This window comes from Amblyomma maculatum, chromosome 11, assembly GCF_055883805.1.
Source record: "Amblyomma maculatum isolate TAMU_Amacu chromosome 11, ASM5588380v1, whole genome shotgun sequence".
Taxonomy (NCBI): domain Eukaryota; kingdom Metazoa; phylum Arthropoda; class Arachnida; order Ixodida; family Ixodidae; genus Amblyomma; species Amblyomma maculatum.
In genome coordinates this window covers 113,088,617-113,104,038 of record NC_139354.1, presented here as the reverse complement: position 1 = coordinate 113,104,038, position 15,422 = coordinate 113,088,617, and the positions used below count along the sequence as shown (strand labels likewise).

General features: G+C 42.4%; 1 long non-coding RNA gene across 1 annotated transcript; it reads right to left on the bottom strand.

The window, feature by feature from the left end:
- Positions 1–4,387: 4,387 nt before the first annotated feature.
- On the bottom strand, positions 4,388–12,532 carry LOC146174689 (uncharacterized). Its single transcript, XR_014702362.1, has 3 exons — positions 12,217–12,532; positions 10,196–10,345; positions 4,388–4,736 (listed from the first exon to the last, which is right to left on the bottom strand). It is a non-coding gene; the product is annotated as an uncharacterized LOC146174689 (long non-coding RNA).
- Between the last annotated feature and the right edge of the window lie 2,890 nt (positions 12,533–15,422).

The following is a 15,422-nucleotide window of genomic DNA, read 5'->3' as shown; positions in this document are numbered from 1 at the left end:
TTGCCACAATCTGCTGTGATCTAAGCAGTCAAACGCTTTCGCATAATCAATAAAGCAGAAGTAAATGGGTTTCTGGAACTCTCTTGCTTTTTCCATGATCCTAGCCGGTTAGCCTTGACCGCCTAGTAAAGAGCAGAGACATTAGTCTACCAACCAAGATCCGTATAACCCGTGCTATGGTCTTTCCAGTTGTGATGTATGGATGCGAGAGTTGGACTGTGAAAAAGGCTGACCGCCGAAGAATTGACGCGTTTGAATTGTGGATCTGGCGAAGACTCTTAAGAGTTCCTTGGACAGCCAGAAGATCAAATCAGTCGATATTGTCGACCATAAACCCTGACTGCTCATTGGAGGGTCAAATTCTAAAGTTAAAGCTCAGCTACTTTGGTCATCTGATGAGAAGAGAGGAGTCGCTGGAGAAAGATTTAATGTTGGGAAAGGTTGAGGGTCGCCGGAGAAGGGGTAGGCAGCGAACGCGATGGTTAGATGGCATTCTCGAGGCATTGCAGATGAAGCTATGTGATGTTAAGAAGATAGTGAGAGACCGGAAAGCGTGGCGTGACATGGTCCATAGGGTCACGAAGAGTCGGACACGACTGAACGCCTGAACTGAACGGAACTGATTTTTCTGCAGTCTATAGCGTCCGAGGAAGGAAGTTGTTTGTGTGGTGGTGAGAAAATTCTTCTTTCTAACCGTAGGTGTTCCAGACTGTCGCCGTAGGGTCCTAGGAGAGGGGTGAGGTAGTGATGGGGATCCGCCAGGTTTGTGAGAGCTCGGGCTAGATCATGCACAAGACAATGATGTTTTCAAACGAGGCACTGCTTTCGTTATTCACAGCAGTCCTAGTTAAGTAGAACTTCTTGTTGGACTAGTTGGTGCATGGCTTTGTTTCTAAGGACGAGTGCGTTGACATAAAAGACAAACACAACAAGAGAACAATGATGCAGGAGGGAGCGCAAACTATCAAATGTTTTATTCATATCGGTAGATTCTTATATAGCCAGTGTGCACACGTTCCTTAAAAGGCGGAGAAGAAAGAGGGTAAATGCTTGGTTTGGTTTTGAGGCTTAACGTCCCAAAGCGACTCGGGCTATGAGAGACGTCGTAATGGAGAACTCTATAAATTACGACCACCTCGGGTTTTTTAACGTGAACTCTAACAAAATGGCGTCCGTGCTTATTGCTATCACGTGCTTACAACTCATAACTATTATGAAGATTTAATTGTAGTGTAATCCCTTTTGTTTGCAAATGAAATGAACACATTTGGACTACTGTAATCTAGGGCAAATGAAATATGATATGCTGGGAGTTCATTACTTTCAAAGGTCTCAAAGTCCGAGTAATTTCCAGAAAGTGCTCGAGCAACTTTAAAGTGTATGGCACATAAATAACACACCGTTTATAGACAGTGTTGTTCTTTATGCACTTATCAGCCTGTGTGTAAGTACACACTCTTTCTTTTGATAGATGTTAAATCCAACGCAACCTACAATGAGTATAACCAAGCTCAAACAAAGGTATTCTATTACAATGCGCCACTTCCTTTGCCCCAATCAAATCAGGTTCTTTAGCTTGGCAAGCACATACGATTGCGGAATGAATTGAGTTCTGTGCTACAAAGAGCTCTTTTCTCTAATTCTTGCAGGCCGTGGTCATAATCGAGCCAGAAGAGAAACGAGTCGCGATTGAAGAAATATCCAGGCATCAGCAACTTCCCTCTGCCTCGGAAGCTCACAAGGGTGGAGGAATGTCCAAGCATAACGTGAGACCCATGACGAGTGTCAGTGGCCTTTGCCTTTAGACAGCGCAGTGCACTGTGCAAGTAATTGAAATCCCTGTTTACATTGCAATACGTGAATTATTCCTGTCTACCATAACGATGAGACGCATGACTTTATTGCCTGAAACCAACGAAGCGGAGGCCGCAGGTAGAAACTACAGGTCACTAAGAAGGGTATCGGCAGTGACTGACCACTGAGGTCATATAGCACCAGAAGAGTAAGTGAGGTCAGGGGTTGTGTGGCTCTGGGAGTATGTGCCCCCCCTAGTGGGTATTCCAGGGGTGTTGAGGAGAGTGAAGTGAGCTTGCTTTGCCATAGAGTGTAGTAAGCTTTGGGGAGGACGTAAGAAGGAGTGCTCCCTTCAACCTGTCGTTCTCAGACACGCTACAGCTGCCTAGGCCACGCAGGCCGTTCAACCGGCTTTGTTAATAGTGGTGCTTCGTACCTAGGTAGCTCCTGTCCCAACCATAATAGAATGAGGTGTAGATAACTGCGCCCGCACCCCAGTTGTTCCGCGGGTCGCAATTATTCCATTATGGTCCTTCCCGCTGGTATGCGTCTGGCAAGTCGTATTTGACAGGTGACCTCGCCAAGCACTGATTGATGGGCGGGCGGTTATACCTAAAGCAGAAACTTCGATACCGTCCATGGCAAGAAAATTGGTTGACATCTCCACGCTGGTATAGGGTACCACTACGTATTTAAGATTGCATTTATAATCATGCATTAATCAACGTAGCTATATATATTGTCATAACTCATAAGTTGTATAGATTGTGCAACGTTGAATAGCGCTTTTCTCCATGTTGTTCTCTTCTCTGTGTCTTCCTTTGTATGTGCGCCGTTTTAAAATGAACGTTGAATTTCTCAGCCCTTGATTAGTAAAATACTGCAAGCGGTACTTAAGCCTAGGGATTACTCATGCCTGTGATGATGCATTCGCATTCTATCAATTAAGCACTCTCAAGTGTCTCTAAGAAATTTTAATTCAGAGAATAGCGAGCATACGCACTTAAAGAGAAGAGAAAGCAGAAGTGAAGCCCACTGTTGGAGGTCGCCATCGCGTATTGCCATTCCCCGAAAGCTAAAGCAACGGAAGTGTGAGATGGCGGCGCTAAAAAAATAAAACACGACGAAAAGAAAGTACAAAAAAAAACTCTATGTATTTTGAGTATACATTGCAGTGCATAAATTAAAATGCATACGCAATAAAATAGTTTGCTGGATTAAAATTTCTTGCAGTAATCCTCTCATCATACCAGTTGCGTGCGTCGCGCCATATTTAGTACTTGGAATCAAAGCGAATAAGAGCGCATTTAAAGACCGCACTAACCGTCGCGTCTGTGGCGCAATGGAGTAGCATCACGGGCCTGATTGTAAGATGTGATCGATTGCTGTAGGTACAATTTTTTATTTTATTTTTATATTCACAACATTCAATTAAATTGGTACTGGAAATACTGGAAGTAGTAGGCGAATATGTCTACTTAGGACAGGTAGTAACCGCAGATCCGGACCACGAAAAGGAAATAACAAGAAGAATACGATTGGGATGGAGCGCGTTTGGCAAGCACTCGCAGATTATGACTAGCAGCTTACCGGTATCGCTCAAGAGGAAAGTATACAACAGTTGCATCTTGCCTGTACTCACCTATGGGGCTGAAACGTGGAGGCTAACCAAGAGAGTTCTACTTAAGGTGAGGACAACCCAGAGGGCTATGGAACGAAAAATGGTAGGGCTAACATTAAGAGATAGAAAGCGTGCAGAGCGGGTCAGAGAAATAACTCAAGTTACCGACATTCTAGTAGAAATTAAGAAGAAGAAATGGACATTGGCAGGACATGTAGTGCGAAGAGAGGATAACCGATGGTCGCTGAGGGTAACAAACTGGATTCCAAGGGAAGGAAAGCGTAGCAGGGGGCGGCAGAAAGTTAGGTGGGCGGATGAGATTAAGAAGTTCGCAGGGGTCAAGTGGATGCAGCTAGCACCCCAAGCAGCACACCAGCATTGGTCCAACAATGGTTCATCACTGGAAAAGAATGGCATCAATATTGGACTGATATTGGCATTTGGGCATTTTACTACATTCTCCATTCTTGGCCCATCTTTCGTTCCAAGATTGGTCCAGTGTTCAACCAAGCTGGAGCCACCAATGTAGGCACAATATTAGACTTTCCATTCATGCACCATGATTCTTGCCAATACTGTCCAGCATTATACCATCATTGTATTACCAATATTTGTTTAATACCAGCTATTCCATTGATGGCCCATTGTCAATGCCAATATCATACCAATGGTTAGCCATTGCAGGTGCACTGGCTACTCCATTCATGCCGCATATTGTCGATACCAATATTAATCTAATGGTTTATGGGTACACCGGCTACTCCATTCATGTGCCATTGATGATGTCAAGATTACACATTTTGTGGCACTGCCTGTGCAGGCCATAAAATGCAGCCTTTTTCATCCTAGCCATATTCGTGACAGCACATCGAACTTGCTGGGACAATAATGGCCTTTCAAATAGGAGTGGCCATATAAATTCAAATTGTTGCTCATGAGCAACCAGTAGATATTCACAAAACAAGGGCATGGTTCACAAAAAGATAATATTTATTGCAATTGTTACTATAGACGGCAGTTGTTACTAGCCAGCGCTGAGGGCACACACAGCAGCAGTTAGCGGGGCAGTGGCAGGGTTGGTCAGGGCAGGGCGGGCTCTCGGGAAGTGGAAGGGGCCAGGGAGCTGGAGGGCACACTCATAGGCGTAGTGAGGGGGCTGACCCTGCAATTGCATTCACAGGTGGCATGCCTGGTTCGCCAGGGGAGGTTTCAGCATAACGCCTTTTTCTTCCACCCCCCCTGTCACAGGAACCAGGCAGCCACCTGCGAATAAATGCGTGTGCCTCCAAATCGTCCACCCCAACTTTTTCGCAAATGGCACCTGCACAAAAACAATGAGGAAACAAAATTTACAACACTATTACGAGGCATATAAAATCGCGCGCATTATTTTAGGAAGATGTAGAAAATTCCAGGATTCATGTACCGAAATTTATGGTCAATGAGAAACACTATACTGATGAGTTCCAGACTAGTTTCAGCTGCCTTGGGTTTATTAGGATGAAAGACGCACATACATTGCATAGCATGTGACCTGTTGCATTTTGATCGCCTCCACAGCAATACGGCTAAGACAGCCAGTGTTTCATCCCACACTAGGAATTAGTGCTTGATTATCGGCTGTCTCCGCATATGACTGGCGCGCTAGTTTTTTGCCGCTCCTACGCTTTCTGCGATGTGCAAACAGTTTATACTAATAATCGTTACCAAGAGAATGTTCGGCGACCATTTTCATTTTTTAAAAATGGCAAGATATAATATACACAAGCGATCTAAGCCCACGACTGCTGCACTGGCCGCTGGTTAGCTGATATACGCTTTTGACTGGTTTTGTGGGTAGTTCACTTAAACGGGAGCTCACTTAAACGGGTAGCTCACAGGTGCATCATTTTTACACATATACTGCTTGTCCAAGCAAATTTGATCCAAGGGATAAAAAAAAACATTTCGGAGGCAGGCAAAGGAAACCAGATATATATTGCTGGAAGCTACCTTGAGCGCCACAGAAAAGGTTTTGTTTGGAATCCTTATTGACATTATTTACCTAAATTACTGATTAATGACTTACACAATAAATGGTGTTGCTACTTTGAAGAGTACCGGCACAATCCACGTTTGATTATTTGTGATAAAGGACCCTCACGTCTGCATTTTGAACGCCAGATACAATAGGAAACCACGAAAATACAGAAATCTGATTCCCGGACAATACAATTGAGGACTTGGCTTGGCTCGACAGCCCTGTGTAGCGTTAGACCTACAAGTTGCCTATGGTTTCTTCGTCCGCGCCAGCACATCGTCCAACAAGACTGTATTTGTATTTTACAGCTGAAAAATACTGTTAAACTCATTTATATCCTTACCGCTTTGTAGTCATTATCCGCATTGCAAAGTTCGGCGCGCTCATTGTAACTCGAGCCTTCATGTGCGCCAAAGGGCCGACGCGAAGCAACCATCGCCAGCATATCACCCTTACTCATGCATGGGGCTAGCAATCTTAGCGGTAGGTTGTTTTGTCCGCTCAAAATCATGTTGTGAGCAGCACAGTTGAGGTGCGCGAATGGGCTGGTAACGGCTTCGGTATCTACATAACCCGGAATTTATCTACAGCTGGAAAAAAAGGTACACATGAGGTTTCTAACCGCAAATATTGAAACAGGGGTTTCCGAACGTGCTCACCGACTCTGTAAGTCCTATTTATTGTCTAAAGTGAATATTTAGTACTTGAAGCGAATAACCTCACTTCCCCACGTACAAAATAAAAATTTTCTGCGCTGTCCTAAGTGGCTGCCAGCAATGCACCACCGGTTTCCATCGTCTGTTTCTAATGGTTTATTTATAACCCTTGGCTCAAGCTATGGGGCGCAGCAGGTGTAATGTAGCTTGAATAAAACCTGCAAGAGATCATATATATGGGTAGATTTGTAAGGTTTACAGATTTCACTTACAAATTCTACAGGAATCGCGTCACTGCGGCCTTTCTTTAAAATTGACACGTAATAGCGCTATATTCGTGGCTAAAATAAAGTAATCAACGCATTAATTCAGCTTAGCAAATGCAGCTGTAACAGAAAGTGAGGGCTGGCTACACCTAAGGTGTGCCTAGCTTTCTAATTTTCTTAGATGGCACAACCGTTCGAAATATGGAATATTAAAAAAAAGCCCTTGATATTGGCTTTCTCACAGCGTATTATGGGTGCCTTAGATAAGAAACATAATCGAGGTCCCATGGCCATCTTTCGTTTCCAATGAAATTCTTATATGTGGTGGGCAAGTATCTAGACACAAAAGAATTAACCTTAGTTTTTCAAGATACGCGTAGTTTCCTCGAAAAAAAAACAATTGTATGGTATATCTCTAGAGGTAGAAAACGCTGTTTTTGCCATTTCAAAATGTTGCAAGTTTGGATATCATGATTTTGTCATCTGCTCTTTTTTACTCACTAAATATATGCAGGTTTTATATTTACAAGCACTATTAGAAACCTATTTTGTTTTTGCAGTTGTGTTATTAAAAAATCGCAAACTTTTCTTCAGGAGCGATACGCTGCAAAAATATTCATTTTTAACCTTATGTACTGGCATATGATGCATTAGGTTGGTTGCACTAAATATGTTTTCACTTCCTGACGCATGTTCTTAATTCCAGGCAGTATCTGGAGCTCCAGACCACTAGGTGTGTTCTCCACAACGCATCAAAATTGCTCAGAATTCGAAAACAGCAGTAAAGGGCAAATTTGCTGCAATTAAAAAAAGATCATCTTCGATTTTCATTCAAATCCCTCTCAAAAATCTTCAGTGCCTCAAAAATATCACGGATTAAGAAGTGTTGCGTTATACTGTTTAAAAATATAACATTAAATATTAAACCGAGTGCTTGTGCTGATAATGGCCAAACTCAGCCTGCATTCTTGCAAGATCCAATAATATCTTGGCACAGAAACTATTTTTCTACATTATCTAGGTTCCATTCTTTATTTCTGAAAAAATTTGAAGCACTAGATTTGTGTGTGCATCTGCATATTATTATGAAATTGGACAAAAGTAAGAAAATGGTAAAATAAGGAAAACTAATTAGAATTGAAGAAACGGCCGCAACATCAATTTTTATCAAAATCTGTGGAAACAATGCAAAGTACTTTGTTAATTTGAGTCAGTAAATATATTGAATTCTGCAAAATGTAATATTAGAAATATAAAAATGCTTGTTTTTGTTCTATAGATGTGCTTATATGGCTCCCCCTTATGGAATAGGCATCAAAACTTCAATTTAGTATTTGCTTAATTTAGTTACATTTTACCTTAAGTAAAATTTAAAACATTGTCAGCGCTTAACACCGTTTTTCTGCTTCTGGGACAAATACTTAATATAGCTTAAAATGGTATTAATTCACTATTTCTGTCAATTTCATGGCAGAACGCAAGTGAAGGCTGAACTTTTTCTCTGTCCTGCATTCTTTTTTATTGCTAGGTGCAATAGTATTCAATCTAGGTTCAGTTCAGTTCAGTTCAGGCGTTCAGTCGTGTCCGACTCTTCGTGACCCTATGGACCATGTCACGCCACGCTTTCCGGTCTCTCACTATCTTCTTAACATCACATAGCTTCATCTGCAATGCCTCGAGAATGCCATCTAACCATCACGTTCGCTGCCTACCCCTTCTCCGGCGACCCTCAACCTTTCCCAACATCAAATCTTTCTCCAGCGACTCCTCTCTTCTCATCAGATGACCAAAGTAGCTGAGCTTTAACTTTAGAATTTGACCCTCCAATGAGCAGTCAGGGTTTATGGTCAACAATATCGACTGATTTGATCTTCTGGCAGTCCAAGGAACTCTTAAGAGTCTTCGCCAGCACCACAATTCAAACGCGTCAATTCTTCGGCGGTCAGCCTTTTTCACAGTCCAACTCCCGCATCCATACATCACAACTGGAAAGACCATAGCACGGGTTATACGGATCTTGGTTGGCAGACTAATGTCTCTGCTCTTTACTAGGCGGTCAAGGCTAACCATTGCTCTCTTTCCCAGAAGCAGGCGTCTCCTAATTTCATGGCTGCAGTCTCCTTCCGAGGTAATCTTGGCGCCCAAGAACAGAAAATCTAGGTTATTAATATATTATTCCATTTGTCAGCTTTGACCACCACTAACAATACTATATTTTTGAAGATGATTTTTCAATGTGTAATTTTTATAATTACAATCTTAAACAAATCGCTTTCCAGCATAATACTTTTGGTGGCGTTACAGAGAACACGCATAGCAGCTTAGAGCTCCAAATTCTGCCTTAAATTAACAATATGACCTGCGTAATAAACACGGAATATTTTAGTGCAAACAACGCAATGCGTCACGCCAGTATGTAAGGTTGAACATTAACATTTTTGTAGCGCGTTGTTCTTGAAGCAAAGTTTGCGATTTTTTACTAAATCAATTGCATCAATAAAACACACTTTTAATACTTCTTATACAAGTAAACGTTACCCAAATGCGGTGAGTAAAAAACAGTGGATGACAAAATTTTACGCAACCAGCCGGCCTCCAAACGTGCAACTTTTTTGAAACGACAAAAACGGCGTTTTCCAGCTTTAGTGATAGGCGTTTTTTTTTTTTTTCGAGAATACTACGCCGCATCTGGAAAACCTAAGGGTCATTCCTTTGTGTCGAGACATTAGCCCACGACATATGAAAATTTAATTAAAAAATGGTCATGGCACCACGATTACTGTTCCTGTCCGAAGACATCCATATTTGTTTTCATTTCGTCTCTTCAACAGGCTGGTTTAGCCAATGCGGTGAATAAAAATATCATCGCATATATTAAAGATTTTCGCGCTATATGTTATACCTAAAGCTACCTATATTGTCACAACTGTCATACATTATTTGTAGCTGAAACATCACAAAAGGGATTCCATTGCAAATTGTTCGCTAGTTAAATAGACGTACGAGATGACACACGTATACTTTGTAGAATACAATTTAGGAAAGAGCAGATACAAACTACAGGCGAATAATGCTTTGATATGGAGCATATGTATTACTCCGGTTAACAGTAAAAAAATCAACTTTTAACATATTAATATATTCGACAAACTATTGCATGCTCACATAGGAACACAATTAATGAGCTCATCCACGCATCTAATGTCTATGGGCATTAGACGTGTGGATGACTTCGTTTTATTCCAATTCGTGCGTCACTCAAAATAATTGAACGAGAAAAAAGTTAACGTCTACACAATTTTCAGTGAGTATACCACAAATTATACTAAGGTGCTTCATATATGTCACATCACCTAGCAAGTGAAATGGGATAACAGAACTAATCAGACTCTAACCCTGATCAGCATTTCGCTTTTGCGCCATCTTTGTAAGTTTTTAGGCAGGCTTTTCCACTGATTATCCTCTTCTTTATACCCCTGCCACCCACAAGACACAAATCTTCTGGGGGTACCGAACTGTTGGTTTTGGCACCAGTGATACAACTTAATCGATCCATTTATACGTAGAAAACACTCTCGATGCGCACCTAAAAAAATGAAAGCATGTATGTGTAGGCGAAATCATTCACCGGCGATTTAATAATATGATTTGAACAATAAAATCAAGGGATCACACTCGAAGTAACAAAAAAGTGGTGGAGAGATAGGAATTGAATCAATGAAAGGCGGTTGCTTTCTGCAAAAAGCCAATAGCAAGAGGTCCACCGTCTATAAGAATAGGCAATAAAAATAAGGCATATTTAAAGGTGCATGCAGCAGTTACATTGATGCAGTGCTACCTTTTTTTAGGCAGGCTTTTCCGCTGATTTTCTTCTTCTTTATTTCCCTCCCAACCACAGGACACATATCTTCTGGGGGTTGTCGGCTTTCGCACCAGTGATACAACTCAATCGATCCACTTCTACGTAGAAAACGCTCCCGATGCGCATCTAAAAAAATGAAAGCATGTATGTGCAGGCTAAACCATTCACACATGATAAAACAATATGATTTGAACAATGAAATCAAATGATCACACCCAGAGCAACAAGAAAGTGGTGGAGAGATAGAAATTGAAGCAATGACGGTTGCTTACTGAACAAAGCCTATAGTAAGAGGTCCTGCGTCCATAAGAATAGGCAATAAATTAAGGCACGTTTATAGGTGCATGCAGCAGTTAAAGTGATGCAGTGTTACCTTTCTGTTTCACTGCAGTGATTGGTATAAATATTACAGCAATTGCTAGGCATCTCAGGTAACCCCATTGAAAACTTCATCCAAGGTACCGCGAGGAGCAGTGGCGTGTTATTTGCAGCTGTTAACGGAAAGACAGGCTATCCTATGAGTGCATGCGCATTTCCTCCTTTTTGTATATTTGAATAAAAGCGACTGAACAGTGAGTGTTGTAAGAGGTGCAGCGTCCCTACGAATGGGGAACAAAATTAAGTTTTAGTAAACAGAGGTACAAAAAGAAGCAAATATGCCTGCAATAATAGCATGATGGCCTACCTTTTGATCAACAGCTGTAAACAACCTGTCACTGCCAGTCGGTTCTTTAGATAGGCTTATCAATGCCAGAGCTTAAAGCTAAGAGCAATATGAGTAATGTTTATTGCGGTCACGGCCGTAAACAATTCTAGCGGAACACTCCACTACTGTAACTATTCAACCGTCCATTTATACATATCGTTCATTAAAGAACCATGCACATCATATTAAGTTGCTCTTTTCTACTCCCAAGTGATTTCCTATAGAATTAGAATACGTGGATCGCTGCTTCGGTTTCAACATTCTTGCACGATGGCTATGGCGTGCACTTCATGCATACGGTACGGCACGTGAGGTACAAAGAGCTGTAATTGCCGAACAGGCGGACCTGACGTCCTGTCCCATTTCGCCTGAAAGTGCGCGCCGTCATCGAGCGCTTCGCGAGCAATATATTTCGGACGATATGGTTGCCTCATACCGGCCGTCAATGTTTTGTACATTGTGTCCCGCGTGCACGTTGTTTGCTTTGCAGTGACAGGGACGCAGTGCATACACGGCTGATGTGCCTTTTTGCTTGTATTGTTATTTTCCCCCGCCCTCGAAGCGCGTCTGCGAAATCGCTCTCCTATTGTCGCCGCTTTCTGATAACGCCCTCACCTGAAGGCACGTGCTCAGAAGGGGGGCGTCGATTAAGAAAATTTTGAAAAGGGGCTCACTTGCGCTGTTCACGGCTTTCAATTCCTCAATATGATATTAACCATTATAAAAGTGGAGGTTCATTATGACTTAATTATAGCCTAGTCATCAAGCGGCATCACGCACATGTCTGCCCCACTGTAAAATTCGCTTGCACAGACGGCACGAACAGTTTGCAAAACTTCGTCTGTACATCTGAAAACAAAAAACTGCCCTTAACTCTTAACAAAATCCAAAAACTGTGTGAACATGGCTTCCTGCGCGCAGAAGAGAGGCTCTCCAAAATATATGTACAAAGCCGGGCGCATAGTATCTGGTTACTAATTGATTGCGGCGCGCTGCACAGTCAAAAAACTGCGCAAATGGCTGCCTGCAGTGTTCTGTCACGTGTTGGTAGCATACACACCTGTTAAGCACGGCTCCTCTATTTTCGGCACAAATGCTATTCATATCGCAGCCAGCAAATAAGTCCACGCACTTGCTTGCATGTAACCCGGACGAAAATTCGCTTAGTTCTTGAAGTCATGCTTCGCGCAGTTGTTTCGAGGAGAATACGGAAAGAGAACATTTGGGACTGGTAGGAGATTATATAGAACCAATTATGAAGCAATGGCATGCTGCAAAGATATATACTCACGGTCTAAGATGACGGCGTTCACTGAGTCTGATAATGCCGATGGTATCCCGCCGTTGCTGTAATCCGTACTCCGGCGACATTTCACAGCTCAGCTATTCACTGATATGTAGCAAGCACCAACCGGAGCACATGGACATGTATAGGCGCAAGAGAAAATTATGCACAGCACAATGAAAAAGAAAATTAATGAGGGAAGAAATTAAAGAAAGGTTTAAGAAGCTGTCACAAGTCTTGTAGCGTCTCCAACAAGCTCTGAAATGAACGCTTCGGGAGGAGGCCGCACAGCAGCGCAGCTGGGGATGCTGTCTGTTGTGTCTTGCACGTAGACGCGTAGGCGAGGGGGAACAACGACCCGCTCAACCAGCGCGTGATTCCCGCCGCGGTGTTGCGTTCGCAAGGGCTGCGCGTGGGAACGAACGACCAACGACCCTCTCAACATTCCATTCCTCCTTTACCCAGCCCTCTTCTGCTTGCACCGGCCAGCCGTGACTTCGGACCGTGCTGATGAGCGGCCGCCAGCGCGCACCGCTCGAGTCGAGTTCTGATAAATAGTTTTGTTTTGTGTGTTCGCAAACGCATTGTTTCTTCAAGCCAACCACGGACAAACATTTTCTAAAAAAAATAGAAAGCCTCCCCATCTACCATCCACATTCTTGCGTAAATCCATACAGCTGGTGCATCGACAAATGCGCGCGTCCCCTCCCTTTCGCCACCTATGATCGAACAAAGGATGGTCGTTCGACCTTTTATATTTACTCCAAAATATTATATACTGTTGCGTGATGACTGATTAATAATGTCAAAGAGGCGGAGTTCCGAGCTTCTCTTCTATTCTGGCCAACTTTGGTTATAGATTATACAAATTATGCTCAAGTTAGCTAGCTGAAAATTATCCGACTAAATATATACATGTTTTTATTTGTATTCAGTTAATGCTCGCTTTTCGGGTATGAGTAGATGTTTTGATAAAAATTCTAAACATCGGAAACGAAAATTTTCCTAATTTGCAGGCCTTTATTTCAGAAAAGGTTCATGGTAGAGCAGCAAAAATTCCACAATATGTTCTCAGCATAATTATCCGCAAACAGCTAAAGCTCATATTTTTATGACATTTGGATACAGAGATACGATCGCGCTAATTTACAGAAAACAGCGAACATTGAAAATTTTTAGGAAAACAAAAACAGATTTCATATTGTTTAAACTTTTTCCACCTATTCTACACTACCTCAGCTTTCAAAACCATTAAAACACCTTGCATAATTTTGTTGCGCAAGTAATTATGGCCACATCGATAAAGCCTTTGTCCAATTATAGCGCACCGCGCTGTTCTGAACATTCTACGGAATTTGTGAATTGTTCAAGGTTTTTAAATTTTGGCATATAATTTTGTAACAGGGAGAAATATATTTACAAAAGAGGATTAAAGATATATACATTGAGGAACAGCCAAGGAGCCACGCTACGAGGGCCGCCCATTCGACGCACTTCTTTTTCTTAATCTTCCACAAACGAGCGCGCCACTTCGTCCTCATCATTCTCCAGCTGTAACAATATTTCTTCGCTCATGTTTTGTCTCGACTTCGCAAATCGACGGTGACAGACACAGCAATGAATGATTCAGAATCAATTTTGTGCGCGTCGAGGTCCTGAAGCGCTGTGGCATCAGGCAATACACAGACGTTTTTCGCAATCACCTTCACCTTAACGCGGATTGCACAAAAAGACGATAACGTTCCATGAGCAAGCAACGTATTCCAAACCATTTTAGTAGAATGAAAGAATTGGAAAGGGCATGGAAAACTGCCTCATTAAAACAGTGTTTGTAGGCTGCATTCGTTTTTTCGAATGACTCGACAGCGCACATTATTTTCATTCCTGTACAGTTTTTTTTTTCATTCCTTTGCCACCGCCTAGCGCGGTTGGAATGGTCAAACTCTAAACTAATAGGCGGAAAAAACTATTGTTTTTTTGTTTATTGGCGATATATATGTTGTGCGCCACATAAATGTACCGGGGCCTTCATGCTCGCAGTCTGCACGAAAAACTGTCATTTTTTTTTACCACCGTGTGAATGCCCAAAACTAAAATGGTAACCTCGCGAGTCTTCCGGCTTTTCATTTTCCAGTGATTGCGTCTAGAAAGTACACACATCGTATTCGGTCCTTTCTCCAGGTAAACAGACGATGCTCCGCGTAGTTCCTTATGGATAGTACAAAAGCACTAGAACAAAAACATCGCTGAGAAAATGGTCATTTGTTCCTTCAACTTGAGGCAACGTTTTCCTTCTCGGCAATGAAAAAGCTACCTTCTAATCACTAATTTAATGTCACATGAACATGCTATGGCGACACGATTTCGTTTTTATGCGCGTTCTCACTGACAACTGAATTTGTACTATAGGTTACGTATAGATGCAGGAATGTAATCGGCGTCCAATACAGGCATATTGGGTCGTGAGTGCTAGCCGGTCTGGGGTATACATATGTGGTCGCACGGTCGTGCTATCATTAGATATAATTGTGCGACAAACGTATGCGCCTGCGACGAAATCTGCATGCATGCCAATAGGCTAAAACCATAAACACATATAGCTGACCCCCAAAGGTGCGCCGCATATGAGCGCACCGAAAAGACGAATCCAGACAGTTGCAGCAGTACGTGCTTGAATGCGTTATAGTAATTGTCGTCCCGTACGTGGTACTTGGTGAGGTCCGAACGATCGGCTGAAATGTTGTCGGAATTAAATGCCGCGGTTTGGCATCCAGCGCACGTGTATTCAACCATAAAAATGGAGAATTTGTTTTGATTGAATGGTCAACGGAAAATATTCACTTCGGCAGCCCATTAAAGCTGCGTTTTTAGGATGGCAATGACATTTGCGAGATCAGGGGAAAAAGTGGTCCATCGTGGGCAGTTTTCATACAGGGATAGCTAATACTGGAAAAACACAAGACAAATTGCAATAGTCCATTACAGCCAGTTTAAAACAACGGAACGGTCAACGTCGGAAGAACACAGGACACCTTGGTCCATTGTAGCCAGTTTTAAAAACTGAACGGGCAACGCCGGAAGAACACTGGACAACATGGTCCATTGTAGCCAGTTTTAAAAAAGGAACGGCCAACGACGGCGGAACACAGGACAACTTGGTCCATTGTAGCCATCTTTAAAAAACTGAACATCCAATACTGGAAGAACAGAGG